This window comes from Triturus cristatus, chromosome 4_1, assembly GCF_964204655.1.
Source record: "Triturus cristatus chromosome 4_1, aTriCri1.1, whole genome shotgun sequence".
Classification (NCBI taxonomy): Eukaryota; Metazoa; Chordata; class Amphibia; order Caudata; family Salamandridae; genus Triturus; species Triturus cristatus.
Window position 1 is genome coordinate 772,792,291 of NC_140585.1, and position 15,965 is coordinate 772,808,255.

The following is a 15,965-nucleotide window of genomic DNA, read 5'->3' on the forward strand; positions in this document are numbered from 1 at the left end:
TATCACTAAAATGCGTGACACCAAAAAGAAAATCCAATGTAGGGGACCGGAGATGTGACTTCTTAAAGATTTAGCACTATATAGCACATAGAAATCTATAGCACCTATTGGGACATCTGGTTGTGCTAGACCGGGTCAAAGTCAAAGCTTCAGGCCGGCTGCGATGGAGCCCTGTGCGTGTTCTACTCGCGGTAAGTCTCGGTCAAAGTTTTTACCTTCTGACTTTGAAACCTTTCTGGATCTTATTTTCCTGGAGTCCCTCGAAGTCCTCAGGAAGTCTGGATTTAGTGAGGGTTCACCGTCCTGCCTTGAGATGAGCTCCCGGTCAAAAATATGGAAGCCCGACCTCTGGAGCTTTCCAGCGGGATCAACTAGGGATCCAAGCATGCTCGCGGTTGGAGGTGGGCGGCTTTGCTCTCTCGGTTGGACCCGGTCACCTTTTTACATTCTGACTTAGAAACTTTTACACAGCTTTTACATGTGGGGTCCCTCAATGCTCTTCACCAGTCCAGTTTCAGTAGGTGTTCACCAGCTTTGGTTTCAGCTTACACCCGGTCAGACCGGTGAGTCGCTGATTTGGCTGGCCAGGTCAATTTGGTCCATTTATGGAGTTTTTTTCCAAAGTTGTTCCAAACTTCTCCAAATTTCTGGAACTTCTTCCTGAAGTTCCCTAAAAAGGGTCACAAAGTGTCTTAAACTTACTCCAAGGGTCTGGAAGCTCCAAGATGGTCCTTGAAAGTTTGGGACTTCAGTTCCCACAATCCACTTGGACAAAACAATTACAAATTCACTGGTAGTACTCCAGGCTGAGGATTCTTGGTAGTGATGTTCCACGTGAGCTCTGTTAAGCTATAGCTTGCAGGGAGTCCACTCTTTAGTCCTTTTGAAGCAGGTTAGGTCCACAGGTCTGTAGTTCAGGTTGTGCAGCAGGCACAATCTTCAGAGTGCAGGGCATGGTTGGTGCCAATCAAACTCCTCAGCATGGACCCTTCTTCTCTCTTAAGTTTAAACAGCAGATCTGACAGGTGCTGTCCCTCTCAGATACTTATTCCAAGTTCTCTGTGTCAAGCAGGAGGGCAGTGTTGTCCATTGACATGCAGGGCAACACCCAAGGGTATGGCCACATCCTCCAAAGTGTAGCACTATTTTCTCCCAAAAAGCACCATTTCTCTAAAATTCATAATGGCTTATTTCCTAGCCGGGAGAAAAGAGCTGGCTAAACACACACCCAGGGTGGTTAATCTCCATAGTCTCGCCCCCTTGCCTCTGCCCATTCCTTCCTTAATCCCACCATCTGTCTGGGTTCAAAGAGGAGAGGTGTAAATTGAAACGGAGTTCTTCTGCCTGTCTCCTCCTTCCATTGAAGAATATGGTTTACAACCCCACCCCCTTCTCTGGCATTCCTATGGAGCAGATCCCTGCCCTACCAGAAGAGCTTGCTAATCCCAGGGGCTATTTATCACCTCATCAAAGGAGCCTGGCTAATTCACTGAAATCTGACCAATCAGGACAGACCACTGGAAGGCTGAATTTTTAATAAAGTCTTATAACTTCTTGTCTATATGCTGTAGGGCAATTTAACTATACCATATTGTTAGAATTATCAATACCATTCTAGGAAGCCTTTGAATGACATTTTTATGATTCTCCTAGCAGGAATTATTAGTTAATAACTGCTTGCTATGTGAACCTTTGTCTCAGGGGATATGCAATGGGAAAACTGACTTGGGCCATTTTTCCAACACCAAGCCTTATAATACATCTTTTATAAGGGCCCTGCCTATATCTACAGGACCCACACCACTGGGGAACCTAGGGGAGGCTTTGGGGTTCTAAATATGTAAAGATATTGCAGATACTCACTCCACAGTGTCCCTAGTACAAAAGCCAATTTTGGGAAGTACTTTACAAAATGTGGGGAGTGAAATGTACAATTTGACTAAACCCAGGGCATATAAAACAAATGTTATAAGGGTCCTCTATATAAATACCTGACCTCCACTCCTGAGATACCTAGGGGAGACCCTGAGGGTACCTAATATGCCCAAACATTGTAGTTTACCAATTTGTAAGTGCCCCAAACACCAAAGTTGAGTTTGGGCAAATGTTGCATTTTAAAAGCTGTCCTGCAACACAGGGCTGCTTTTAAACTGACCAAGGCTTCAGCAGTGCACACAGGCAAATGCAGGAAGGACTACTGGCCTCTACACTGCCATGCCCTATTATTTACTAATGACTTAAAGGTAGCTTCAATCCCGCTGCCCTAATATGTACTAGGGCCTTATAGGGGAGGTAATGCCAATCATAGGAATTCGCTAACCCATAGTGTACCCTAGTGTATGTAGGTGTTTCCACTGTATTCTAAGGGGCAGATTTACAAGCCCCTTGTGACAACTTTACGCCGCTGTTGCATCACTTCTGTGACACAGCAGGATCGTAAACAATGCGCCATGATGTAACATATTTACAGTGACACATCTAGGGAGATGCATCACATTGTAAAGCCCTGCGCTACATTACACCTGCATCAGGTATAATGTATGCAGGGTGGGCGTTCCGTCGCAAGGAAGCCTCATAAAGTGACGCAGTGAAATCTTTAAGATTTCACTGAGTCACTTTTACGATGCCACTGCGTCAAAACCTTGCGCCTGCTGGAAGCAGGCGTAAGGAGTGACGCAGCATGATGGGAATAGGCATTCCTGACCCTTGCTGGAGTTGCGTTGTGCTTAGGACACGACTCCAGCAATGTGCTGCCTTTCCGCCAAAAGATGCATCAGTCATCTGTCTATCCTTGCGCCACGGTGCGCCGCATTGTAAATGCGCCGCATCCATGGTGGCGAATGTCTTTTTTTCTGACACGCAATTAAGCTGACGCATCTCTGCTAATATGCAGAGATTCACAAGTTCTCGTAAATCTGCCCCTAAGTGTCTCTTGCAGCATAGCACTGGTTAGGCTGAACCCAGGGTCAGTCAGAGTCTATTACCACCAATACCAGTCAGCAAAAATGTTAGGGGGTGCCCAGGGCACAGGATGACTTTTCAACACAGCTCCTCAGCTTTATTCTGCACCTGCCCCCGATCCACCACCACTGCTATCCGCATTACTTAGAAACTGCTGAAATGCAGTACAAGGTAAAATTACTATTAATATAATTCAACTCTCAGTTTGTGAATACCCAAAAGTAGCAAACTTACACAAAATTGGTCCTAAGAACAGACTCTTCACTGAACACTGTGGGGCAGTATTGATGGAGGTTGCATTCTCTCCGGCATATGTAAATGCTAGATAATATATTGTGACTGTAACGTAAGTTATGCGAATATAGAAACTGATGAGAACGTTTTAGTTTTTGAAAGACACAGGTTATTCAAGAACAGACAAAATATTCTGATTACTTAACATTACTAATTAATGACCAAATGATTCAGGAGATTCGAATGTCATTGTTGTATCCCGGCTGCATTGCAATTCATCTCAAATGTTAGGAATACAAGAATTTACACATGTTCAATACAAGCTCGTTTTCGCGACATCTCGTTTGTATGGGTTAGCACTGCATATTGATCATGTGAATATTGGATAACACAAGTTCAGCGGTTTAACATGACCTACAAATATGCCAGAGCAGCAATTACTACTAGAAGAATTAGCAAAAGGCATGTAATGAGGCTGAAAAGAGGTATGAGACAAGACAGCCACGAAATTATTCATAATTGCATTATGAGATTGTAATCTATTACACAGTAAGTACTTACTATATCCCAAAAAGGAGTTTGAACAGTATGATTTAGGAACATGTCCAACGAGCACCCTCCATTCCTGGTGTCCTATGAGCAGACATGCAGAATGAACGCTGCAGGTACTGCAGGCTGAGCGTGTGAGCTCGCGACATGACCAGAGGCATGCTCAGCCTTCTGTGGCACACGCACTAACTACGTTCTGTGGGAACTATGGGGCAAAGCAGGGACATCTTACAGATTTTAGGGGCCCTCGGCCAAAAGCATTTTAGGGGCTCTGGGGTACATATATGTTTTTTTTTCAGAACAGCTTTGAATTTATAATTCAATTTCAGCTCTTTCATGCCCGCATTGTCTAGGTCACTGCCAATGCACGGGCACACTCATCCACATTCTAAATGTGCTTATTTCTAATATTTAGGGAAAGTGACGTGTGTTTTCAATATAGTAACACATCAGCAGCTCGCTCATATTATTGCAAATTATCTCTGTGACACCCTCCAATTTCGCATATGTGAGGTCTTATAGTGATCTAAAAGAAAGTTTTTATAAGGATGTTGCATGAAATATAAACACATTTCTCTGCCTAATGACTGTAATAGACTCTCACACATCACACACATAAAAAATTAAATTAAAGGACAATGGTATTTAAAACAATAAGCTTAAGAATTATTAAGGGCCACTAGGACAAGGCTCACTGCAGAACACAGCTGGCTCTATTAGGGGCCCCTGAAAGGCTGGGACCCTGGGCCACAGCCCACTTTGACCATGCCTTAAAAATCTCTGGGGCAAAGAAACGCAGTGCACAAATTCCAAAGGCCCTCAGGACATGGACCAGGCCACATGCTGTGGGTACTGGAGAAAGGGTTACTGGCCTGAGTGCTAGGTCAAGAGTCTAGTACAAAGAGTATATCCGTATTTAACGCTTGAAATGTTCTCAACAAATCCTTAATAAAGGTAATTATAAGGTTCTGTCGGAAGTCGGAAGGCATTCAACATTGCAAATGCCCTGATAAAATCACGCATTTTTTAAGGTTGCTACAACACTTTGGCAATTAACGTAGCATCACAAACTTCACACCTGCATTACCATGCACTGCTCATAACCTCACAAATGACAGGTGAAACGACAAATGATTATCAGTAACATAACTGATGACATCACATAGAATATAACCAGTCCTTGTATCTTTTGTCAAATTCAGATGTATGGTATGCTACACAAAAAAGCGTAGCAGAAGGTCATGCCCTTTGCACGCGAAAAACATTTGCGTCCTTTCACCCTTTATGTTTCTGACGCAGTGTGCGATGAAAGGCTCATACGGAGCTTGCCATCTATACCCTTTGTCTGGTATAAATGTGTGGTTTGTATGTATGTGCTGCCTCCAGCTATGCCCTTTGTGCATGTAGCTAAGGCACGCAAGTTGTGCTTTGTACACATCCAGCCCTGCACACGGTGCTCCTGTGCGCCTAAATGTAGGGGTGATACATGTCCCTTGTTATAGCACGCGAACAACATGACCAATGTAGAATATAAATACTATCCCTATTTGGTAACTTTGTGGTCCATGAATTATATTATGATAACCCCTTCTTATGGCACTTTTGACAAATAACTGGCATCAACATGGTGTTAAGCCACCGTGTGAAGCTGTTCTCCTCATTGGCTGGCCTCACCTTAGAGCCTGGCTCATCATCTATCAGGTCAACAGGCTGGCAGCATGTTGGTGTGTGAGTATGTGTGTTGCAGGTAATCACAATCACAATTGGTATTCGTTTGGGTACGCCTTGTGCATTTCAATTTAGGACTGGTGCATGTAATAATGACAATGATTGTGCAAAAGCTTTTTAAGAAGAAAACACACAAAATTAAAAGAAAAAAGAAAACATTACAAACACAAACCTATGGTCCAGTCCCTTACAGTGACAGTAGCTTTGCAGTAGCATACCAGATTGACAAACATCTTAGCAAGGAAACATGGAAGTAAGTTATATCCCCTCATGATATCCCCCTGTCTGTGATATAAGTAACATACATTTTTCAAAATGGTGTGGAACAGGGAGGTAGCAGTGGGGTGGGATGTTACGTTCAATTGGGCCCCTGTAACCGCCTTCCTCATAATTATGAGTCCTAGGTGTTCTAATTGGGCTCTGTGAGTGCACAGTCAGCGCACCAGCCCTTATTAGTGAGTGTGCACAGTAGCGCTCAGCAAAAAGGATCATAGTGAGCCAGAAAAGTTGATTGGAGTAGTAGAATTCTGTTGGTCTTTGACCTTTTTGCAGGGTCATCCAAGAACTTTTTGCCTTTCTCCTGTATTTTTTTCTGACCTGTTATCAGTGGTTTTAGGACTCTGGGCACGTTTTCTCTGCTGATCAGTATTAAAGTGCCTGTGCTCTCTCTTGTAAACCTGTTTGGAATATTTAATTTACCTGTAAGTCCCTTGTACAGTGGTATCCCATATACTCATGGCCTGTAAATTAAGTGCTACTGGTTGGTTTGCAGTGCTGCTTGCACCCACTAAAGTCGCCTTTCAAGCCTTTCTCAGGCCTCTGCCACTGCAGGGCCTGCGTATGCAGTTTTCACCCACCGTGGTGTGGCATATAAAGTGGTTGCCACGTCTGCAACTCCCCTTTTACTACATATCAGTCGCCCTAAGGTAGGCCCTAGCGAGCCCTATGGACAGGGTGCAGTGTAGGTAAAAGGTAGGCCATGTGTCTTAACTGTGTGGCATGTCCTGGTAGTGACAAACAGCCTATTTGGTTTCTCACTGCTGTGAGGCTGCCCTCTCAAAGGGATACATTAGGGATTCCCTGATATGTGCTTCAGTGGTAAATCCTGACATGAGAGGGGTTGTGTGACCATGTTTGGTATGTTTTGAATAGCAGTGATGAATCCTGATTATTAGTGAGAGCAGATTTATTATTGCTATTTTAGAAATGCCACTTTTATAAGTGGGCATTTTTGTGGGCTGATTTGTCTTCGTGCCCTGCCTAGATGTGTATTGGCTGTATGGTCTGACTGACAGGGGAGAGGGGATGTGCATTCACTCCAGCCGTCCCTGGGCGGGTTGAGATGTGTCCTGCCTTTCCTGGGTGACTCAGAGCTAGGCTGAATAGACCTTGGCTGAATTTAGAGTAGTGGGAGGAGTTTTGCCTTGCACCTGGAAAAGCCTGGTCTGCATTTTGAGTGGAGTGCGGAGTTTTACCTGCACCTGCATAGGGCTGTGCCTGCCTTATACAATGCTGGCTACGCCCCCCTGTGGTGTCTCTGGGGCCAGGGCTTACACTGTGAATGGAGGGTGTTGTGCACTTGTAAATGTATTTTAAAGTGCCCCCAGAACAAAGACATTTGGGCTATAAGTAAAGGGGTTGTGACCCCATGTTAAAAAGAAGACCCTGCCAGAGAACTGCTGTGTACCAGGAGGAACTGCCATCTGGGACTAACTACTGGTGGGACTGAACCTGCTACCTGATGGGTAGATGAAGGGACTGCTACTCTGCCAAGGGATCTGGCATGCTGGCCTGCCTGTGCCCTGCTCTCTGGCCTAGGGATTTACCAGGGCTGTGTGACTGGCATTGGGTAATTTGAAGCAGCGCTGGGTGAGTGCTGTGAGTTCCATCCTGTGAGTGGTTTCCGTTAGCAGTGCAAGTGGAGCACTGGAGGGTGCTTCCTTCCTCACTTTCAGCACTGTCCTGCCTACGTGGTTCTGCAGAGACAAGAGGAGAAGGCTGAGGACGAAGCCCTCTCCTCCCTGTGGCTCGGCAATTACCATCAAGATGCAAGGGCTTAATTCTGCCTAAGGCCCCTCTCTGGTAAAGGGGGCCACAACATACTTTCGTAGAGGGACTGGTGGGGTCCCGTTGTATCGCTGCCTGCTGGGAGCAGCAATGTTGATGTCCCAGGGGGTGTGGCCAGCCACTACAGGGGGCCAGACAGACCAAAGCGAAGCCTACGGAGACTTTGCTCCGGGTCTCGCTCCTGGCCTGGGGGGAGCAGACATGACTGACTAAAGTTGTGTAAGGACCGCGCTAGAAGGAGCCGTGCCATCCCAGGCTGGGGATGAGTGACCTGCCATACTTGGCATGCTGGCCGGAAGAGTTTATCTCAGAGCCTCTGCCCCGCATTTGTAAAGAACTATACCACAAGTTCACAGGCAGCTGCCTTGGGGCGATTCTTGTCTCCCTTGTCACCACACTAGGGACCGATCCTCAACAGAGACCCCAGTGCTGGGAATCACCGCATTTTCTGGATAGGTTCACCCGACTTTCGGCAGCCTATGAGGTGGGTACAAATGTGGATCATAACCCTGCTATTGGAAGGGCAGGTGTGCCAGGACACCAAAGCCCCTGAGGGGGTTGAAGAACCAGAACCTTTTGGGCCTGGCGGTGCAGGGTACGCCCTAGTCTCTGGAGTTCACCTGCTCAGCTACACAGAGACACGGGACACTCTGTCGGCGTTAGAAGATCAGATTTATTTAGCTGCAGCTAGTACAGTTATCCCAGAAGTACACAAGGTAGGTTCTCAGGAGACTGCCACTTCACTCTGTGGCGCACAAACTTAAATACTATATAGAAACATATACATTAACCAAATACACACCCAGAGCATACAAGAAAGAGCCAATAAGGAAAGTTGGAAAACAGGACAGAACCAATAGGAGAGATTGGAAAACAAAAGTGTCAGATGACTCAAAGAAACCTCTCCTCCAACTATGTTTGTCACCCCTCCCTCAATCTAATTTATTAACAGATTCGTAACTAACTTGCAGGTGGCGAGATACGTTTGTGTGTGTTGGAGGACAGTTGTGAAACAAGAGAATGCTAGCAGGAGACAGTGAAGGCCAGACGATAAGATAAAGTCAGAAAAGAATAGTGTGAACCAACAGATAGTTGAGACGGGGATTAGAAAAGCCAGACAGGGATTAGTGTACTCGGCCAGTCCTAACATCAGCTTTGCAAACAGAGGCAGAAAGCGTATTTCGACACCAGGCTGCAGAAAAAGCAGAATAGACTTTGTTCGCCGTGCTGCCTGAGTGATGGCAACACAAAATGGCGGTGGAGCACAAAATGGCGGGTCGATTCGATTGCGATCAGAAATCGAAGTTCCTCATACCCTCCTTTTGCCAGAACTCAGGCAAGATAGACTCATGCTAATCTGAGTCAAGGTCGATAGCCATGAGGTCATCGAGCTGTTGCTGTAACATCATTCTTATGTTTTCTGTTACTTCTGGTTTGGGTTTTGGGATGCACATAGTAACACAAAGGTCACAGATAGCGGGACCACAGTGCATACAAAGGCAACAGGAAAAAATAATGGTCAGAATTATTCCAAGAAATGTCAATGCTTTCCAACCCCATTTGGACAGTAGTCCCCAAAACCACTCCGTAAAAGACCAATCTCCTTTGTTCTGGTGAATAGACTCAGAGATTATGTGCAACTTGGAGATAGCTTGGTATACTGTCGGAGCGTCATTAGGTATGAAAATACAGCAACTTGACCCGATCAGTTTGCACACTCCACCACAATCTGCAAGAACAAAATCTAAGGCAACTCGATTCTGTAAGGTCATAAGACGGTCCGCCCGTAGTTCTGCCGTGATGTTACTTAAGGCTCCTACAGTGATGTCTATTGTGGTCTCTACGACACGGACCAGTTGCCTTATATTTCTGCTGTTGATATAGTTTATGTATTCATTACCCCACCCAAAACCCCTATTTTCCCTGCATCCCGTTCCAGGAGTTAACTTTACAACTTGCCTAAAGAAAATACTCAAGTATTTTTTTCTAGTACTCGAGTATTAATGTAAAACTTTAGTGCTAATTCGAAATACCCTTCATCCAGTCCCAGGGGTTTAATATACATTTTTTTTTAAATACGCATTATCTGTTGCGTTATATATGAGAATTACATGTAAAAAAAGTGTATTTTAGTGATCACGATAAAATACGTGAGTATTAATTTTAGTACTTTAGTATTGATTTTGGTGTTCAGTACTTTTCTTAAATAACGTGTATTAAAACAGTAACTGTCGAAAAAAAATCTTTACATAACGAAAAATGTGTACGTTTATTATTTCTTTTATAAATATAAACATGAGTATTATTTTTAGTATCCGAGTATTCATTTTAATACTGAGGTAGTAATTTCAAATACCCGCATTTTAAAACACTAGCCCACCCAAACCCCCTATTTTCCCTGCATATCATCTCAGGGTTTTATGATACAATTTTTTTTTTAAAATGTGTTGTAATAGCATGTGTTGTACTAGTTTGCGTTGTAATGGATCATTCAATGTATTAACATATTTTTGCGTAATAATGGAATGCGTTGTAAAAACATACAATGTATTGGTACTTGCGTTGTAAAAACTGCATTGTAATGGTTTGCGTTGTAACGTCATATATTCGCAGTGTCCACAACTCCCTCTTGTGATTACCCCCACAATGGCCCCACCCTCAAGACTTGGCCCAGCTCTTAGAACGTGAAAAATAACAAAAGTCACAAAAAGTGCCTCTCCTGTGGCGCAAGGGGCTCGTAAATATGGCCCTCAGTATATAATTAAGTCTATCCCATTACCAATGAAGACTAAAGTGTGTTTATCCCTGAGACTGAACTAATACCTGGACGCTTTTTTCCAGCGCTTACTATTTTCCTTCTGAAGCTTTTTCTAACTAGAGTTGCACAATAATTTTAAAACCTGCATGTGCAAAATGTGCATGTAAGTACGGGTTGATGGAACTCGCAGATTTTCAATCTGTGGAATTCCATGGAGATACGTAAAAACTCAGTGAGTTCTGCCAACAGGGGGAAAATATGCCCATTGTGCTGCAATTTAGCGCCAGTAGCGCAAGCAGCACTGAAAAACTAGTGTGAAGGGCACCATATGGTATTAAAGAGTTCATTCATTCACCCAGTACTGAAGAAGAACCTCTGTTGAGGCTCAGATTGACCCCCCCCCCACCGTCGGATCAAAATGTTTCAAGTTTGACACAGCCCGGATTGAATGTTTGGTCCCCAAGGGTAATAGTGATTGAAACCATTACCTCAATGAGATCATATTTATGCAACTATATTAATTGTTGGATAGGCTATTTTGTAAGAAATTATGATATGTACAAAGGGTCTATTTCACTTTTGTATCTTTGTTTAAATTTCTGGCATGAGCACTCTTTTTGTATACCGCGTCAAAAATTCTTTTGGCTCAACCACTATATGTAAACAGTACATTTATACCACTGATTTTCAATACAATACGAAATCCATACATCTAGGTGTATTTGTTTGTGTGTGATGAAAATGTATATGCATTTGTGTACTCTTAAGTATTTTTAGAAAACAATACTCACCCCTATCCTTGATCTAGATGATTGGGGGTTATGTTAATGGCATCAAAATAAGTTGATTTATTTTCCTTTCCTTCGGGCTATTCAATTGGACTATTGTTTTTTTTGTACCAGCCCTGCATGTAACCTGGGAAAGCTCAGAGAAATCACAGAGAAAACTGTAGAACAGACCAAAAAAGCTTGCTTGTGGGGATAGCCAGTGTCTTGACTGGGCAGGAGGTGCAGCCATAACTCATGTAATAATGTAATGTCCTGAAATTTTGCTGACTATGTCATTCTAGGTGACTAAATTGTGTAGGGCGTGCCTAAAAATTAAAATGCAGGGGAGAAACGGACCCACCATTTTCATTGACAATTCCAAATTTAAAGAGAATTTTAGCTTTGTGGCCGATAACTGTTCACGCCAATGGATGGTGCTAGGGGTGGAGACTGCACTGGAACAAGTAGAGAAGCTTACAGATTTGAAAAAGGAGATAATGTAGGACAAGGCACTGGTTAATACCAAGGAGGCCCTTGAACATTTGGAGAGAATTATTTGAGATTTTGACAGCAATGCACAGGCCTATAAACTTGATAAATTGGCAAGAGACATCAGACTCTATGACACTGAGCAACCAGGGACCAGGTCTGGTTTCTACAACCAGGGTTACAACTATCAGGAACAAGCCTCTACCTCACCTTTTTTAGGGGACAACCAATGGATCCAGCCCAGGGGGGAGGCAACCTCGGAACAGGGGACAACCAAGAGAATGAACATGGGGCAGAGACAGGAACAGGGGTGGGAAGCACGTGCGCTTGTAACAGGACAGCAATGGGCAAATACAGACTTGCAGACAGTATTACAGGTGGTGAATGTGCAAACCACCAGCTTCATTTCTTGAAAGAACTAGAACATAATTTCCATAACACGAAACAACCCTGCACTTCCACTATGTATATGCTCCCAAAGATCCACAAAAATTTGGACAGGCCTTTCGGGAGACCTATTGTCTCTGGTTGTCGATCCTTTCTGGAACCTGTGTGTAAATATGTGGATTTATTTCTTAAATCTAGTGTTAAAACATCTAGGGCATATTTGAGGGACAATATTTAGACAATTAAATTGGTGGTACAATTGCGCTTAATCCCAATGTCCAGATCCTGGTGACTATGGACATTGTCTCTCTCTATACAATCATTCCCTAGGGAACAGGGTTGGAGGTTATCAGGGTAGTCCTGGACAGTCGGCCGCAACCAATACAAGTCCCTACTAATTTTATAATTGACCTAGAAATAGCCATAACCCCATTTTTTTTTCTATTTTGAGGGTGATTTTTTCTACAATTCAAAGGTGTCACAATGGGGGCCACTTTTGCTCCTGATCTAGTGCATCCATATATGGACAACTATGGGGTTGATGGACCCTACACTTAACATATAACAATATGGCGTTGTTATATAGAAGACGTACTGATGATATGGACTCGACGTGAGGAAGAGCTATTCTATGAATGGTTGAATGGGAGGTCAGAAGACATTAAATTCACTTTAACACACAGTTCGGAAGCCATTGATGTCCTCAACTGCTCTATCAAGGTAAACAAGGACCACTTATACACAACGCTTTTCAGAAAGCAGAGCAAAAGAAACACCCTTCTCAAATACTCTAGCCATCATCCCAGGAATCTTACGGAAAATCTGCCCTATGGCCAGTTCCTCCACCTGCGAAGGAACTGTTCATTTAAAGAGGACTACTTTAAGGAGTCAGAGGACCTACTGGAACGGTTAGTGTCCAGGGGATATCCCAAGTCTCTTGTTAAGAGGGCACGTAGAAGGGCCTGGTTTTGCCCACAAGAGATCTTACTTGAACCCAGATATCGCACAGACCATACCTGCGACCGGATGACATGTGTGACTACTTTTAACACACGGAGTAACGAGATACACAAGGTCATCAATAGATATTGGCCCTTCGTGTCCGATGACATTGGCATAAAATACCCACCTATTCATTCCTCTAGAAGGGGCAAAAACATCAAAAATTATGTAGTCACTTCCTTGTAGGGGGACCAGCCCAGACCCACCATTCAAATACTTTGGAACCTTCCCCAACTTCTTGATCATTATAAATGTGGGGGATGCAAGGCATGTGGACTAACTTTAGAAACTCAGGTGTTTAATTACAATAGTCAGACACATATATTGAGGGGACATACTAATGTCAATAGTACCGATGTAATCTATGTAATCAAATGCTCATGTGACCTCTTTTATGTAGGGCAAACATGCCAAAGGCAAACGCATGCATCCTGCAGCACTGCTGCAGGATAAGGTGCAAAGTACAAGGGGCAAACCTTGTGGAATATTTCACTACAGAGAATCACCCTATAGACAGCTTGGGGTGGTTAATAATTGAAAATGTGCACCCTAACCCTAGGGGCATGATTTGGGAAATATTCTCAACATACGTGAGTGCAAATGTATCCATTTTTGGATACAGTAATCAAGGGTTTGAATGAATATGAAGAAATATCATGCCAGGTGGCAAGCCTTGTCGATGGATAATTTTTCTCTATATAAACAAAACCATTTCATATCTATTTAACCCCTCTAACAATCTTGGACTACATTGCAGTTGTAATCAGTATGTTATATGTGTTTTAAACTGTCAAAATGCAAAAACAACAATTGATGGACAGAATGCAGAACAGTGTCATACATTCACCCCAGTACAGAGATCTGGGCCTAAATCCATCGTTTTTTTGCCCACCATGTCATTCCAGCTTGAACCCAGCCATATGCAAATCAGTCTTGACCCTGTGCCTCATGGGAACAGTCCAGCTCGAACTGCCAAGCCAGGTCCTCCCTGGACTGGAAACAAGCATCCTAGGACTGGTTTCGGGGATTCACCCCTCTTCAGACAGGATAGCTTGATTCCAGTGGCATGGAGAGCACAGGACTCACGGCTGAGCATACCCGTCCCACTCGGGGTGACAAATGCAAAAACAACAGTTGATGGACAGAATGCAGAACAATGTCATACATTCACCCCAGTACAGAGATCTGGGACTAAAGCCATCGTTTTTTTGCTCACCATGTCATTCCAGTTTGAACCCAGGCATATGCAAATCAGTCTTGACCCTGTGCCTCATGGGAACAGTCCAGCCCGAACTGCCAAGCCAGGTCCTCCCTGGACTGGAAACAAGCATCCTAGGACCGGTTTCGGGGTCTCACCCCTCTTCAGCCAGGATAGCTTGATTCCAGTGGCATGGAGATCACGGGACTCACGTCTGAGCATACCCGTCCTACTCGGGGTGACAAATGCAAAAACATCAATTGATGGACAGAATGCAGAACAATGTCATACATTCACCCCAGTACAGAGCTCTGGGCCTAAATCCATCGTTTTTTTGCTCACCATGTCATTCCAGTTTGAACCCAGCCATATGCAAATCAGTCTTGACCCTGTGCCTCATGGGAACAGTCCAGCTCGAACTGCCAAGCCAGGTCCTCCATGGAGTGGAAACAAGCATCCTAGGACCGGTTTCGGGGTTTCACCCCTCTTCAGCCAGCATAGCTTGATTCGAGTGGCATGGAGAGCACGGGAATCACGTCTGAGCATACCCATCCCACTCGGGGTGACAAATGCAAAAACAACAATTGATGGACAGAATGCAGAACAATGTCATACATTCACCCCAGTACAGAGATCTGGGCCTAAATCCATCGTTTTTTTGCTCACCATGTCATTCCAGTTTGAACCCAGCCATAAGCAAATCAGTCTTGACCCTGTGCCTCATGGGAACAGTCCAGCCCGAACTGCCAAGCCAGGTCCTCCCTGGACTGGAAACAAGCATCCCAGGACCGGTTTCGGGGTTTCTCCCCTCTTCAGCCAGGATAGCTTGATTCCAGTGGCATGGAGAGCACGGGAGTCATGTCTGAGCATACCCGTCCTTCTCGGGGTGACAAATGCAAAAACAACAGTTGATGGCATGGATGCAGAACAATGTCATACATTCACCCCAGTACAGAGATCTGGGCCCACATCCATCGTTTTTTTGCTCACCATGTCATTCCAGTTTGAATCCAGCCATCAGGGTCAGACTGATTTGCATATGGCCATGTCTGAACTGTGGTGGTGGAGTGAGCTAAAGAATGATGATGGATTAAACCCAGATCAGTTGACTGGGGGTGAGTGTTTGATTAGCTCAAACACTCCGTCCATCATCCCCTTTGGTATCGCTTTGTTCGCCCTAAGTTGGCAGGGTATGCCCAGACGTGGATCCCTTGCTCACCTTGCCACTGGAATCAAGATAGCCTGGCTGACGAGGGTTATGAATCCGAAACCGGTTCCAGGATGCTATTTTCCGGTCCTGGGAAGACATGGCTTGGCAGTTTGGGCTGGACTGTTCCCATGAGCCAGCTGAGATTACCCATGCCTCACTAGGGGATAGTGAGATGGTCCAGAGGACCATCATGCCTGACAATACTAAGAAATACAGGCAGTGGATGACCATCAATGGAAAGAGGGTGAAGGTTCTGAGAGACACTGGAGCCAGTGTGACTAATATCAGGTGTCACCTATTGCCTGAAGAGCAGGTAGTCCCTATTGTGTTTAATCAAGTAGTTGGAGTGGACAACTCTGTGCGCCAGTATAAGGTGGTGCAAATTCCCTTTGAATGAGAGGGATCTAAGGTCACTTGAGTGTAGCTGTGAATCCATCCATGCCTGTTGACTGTCTGCTGTGTAATGAAATGGAGGATTCCCCTTGGTGTGAGGTGGAATGCGGTCACACTTGTAGATGGTGGGTCAGCCTGAGTGGGCATGCATGACCCCTTAGTCTATAGCAGTTGATAAGGGTGATCAAAAGGACCTGTTGCCTGAAAGAGTGGCCTAGGTGC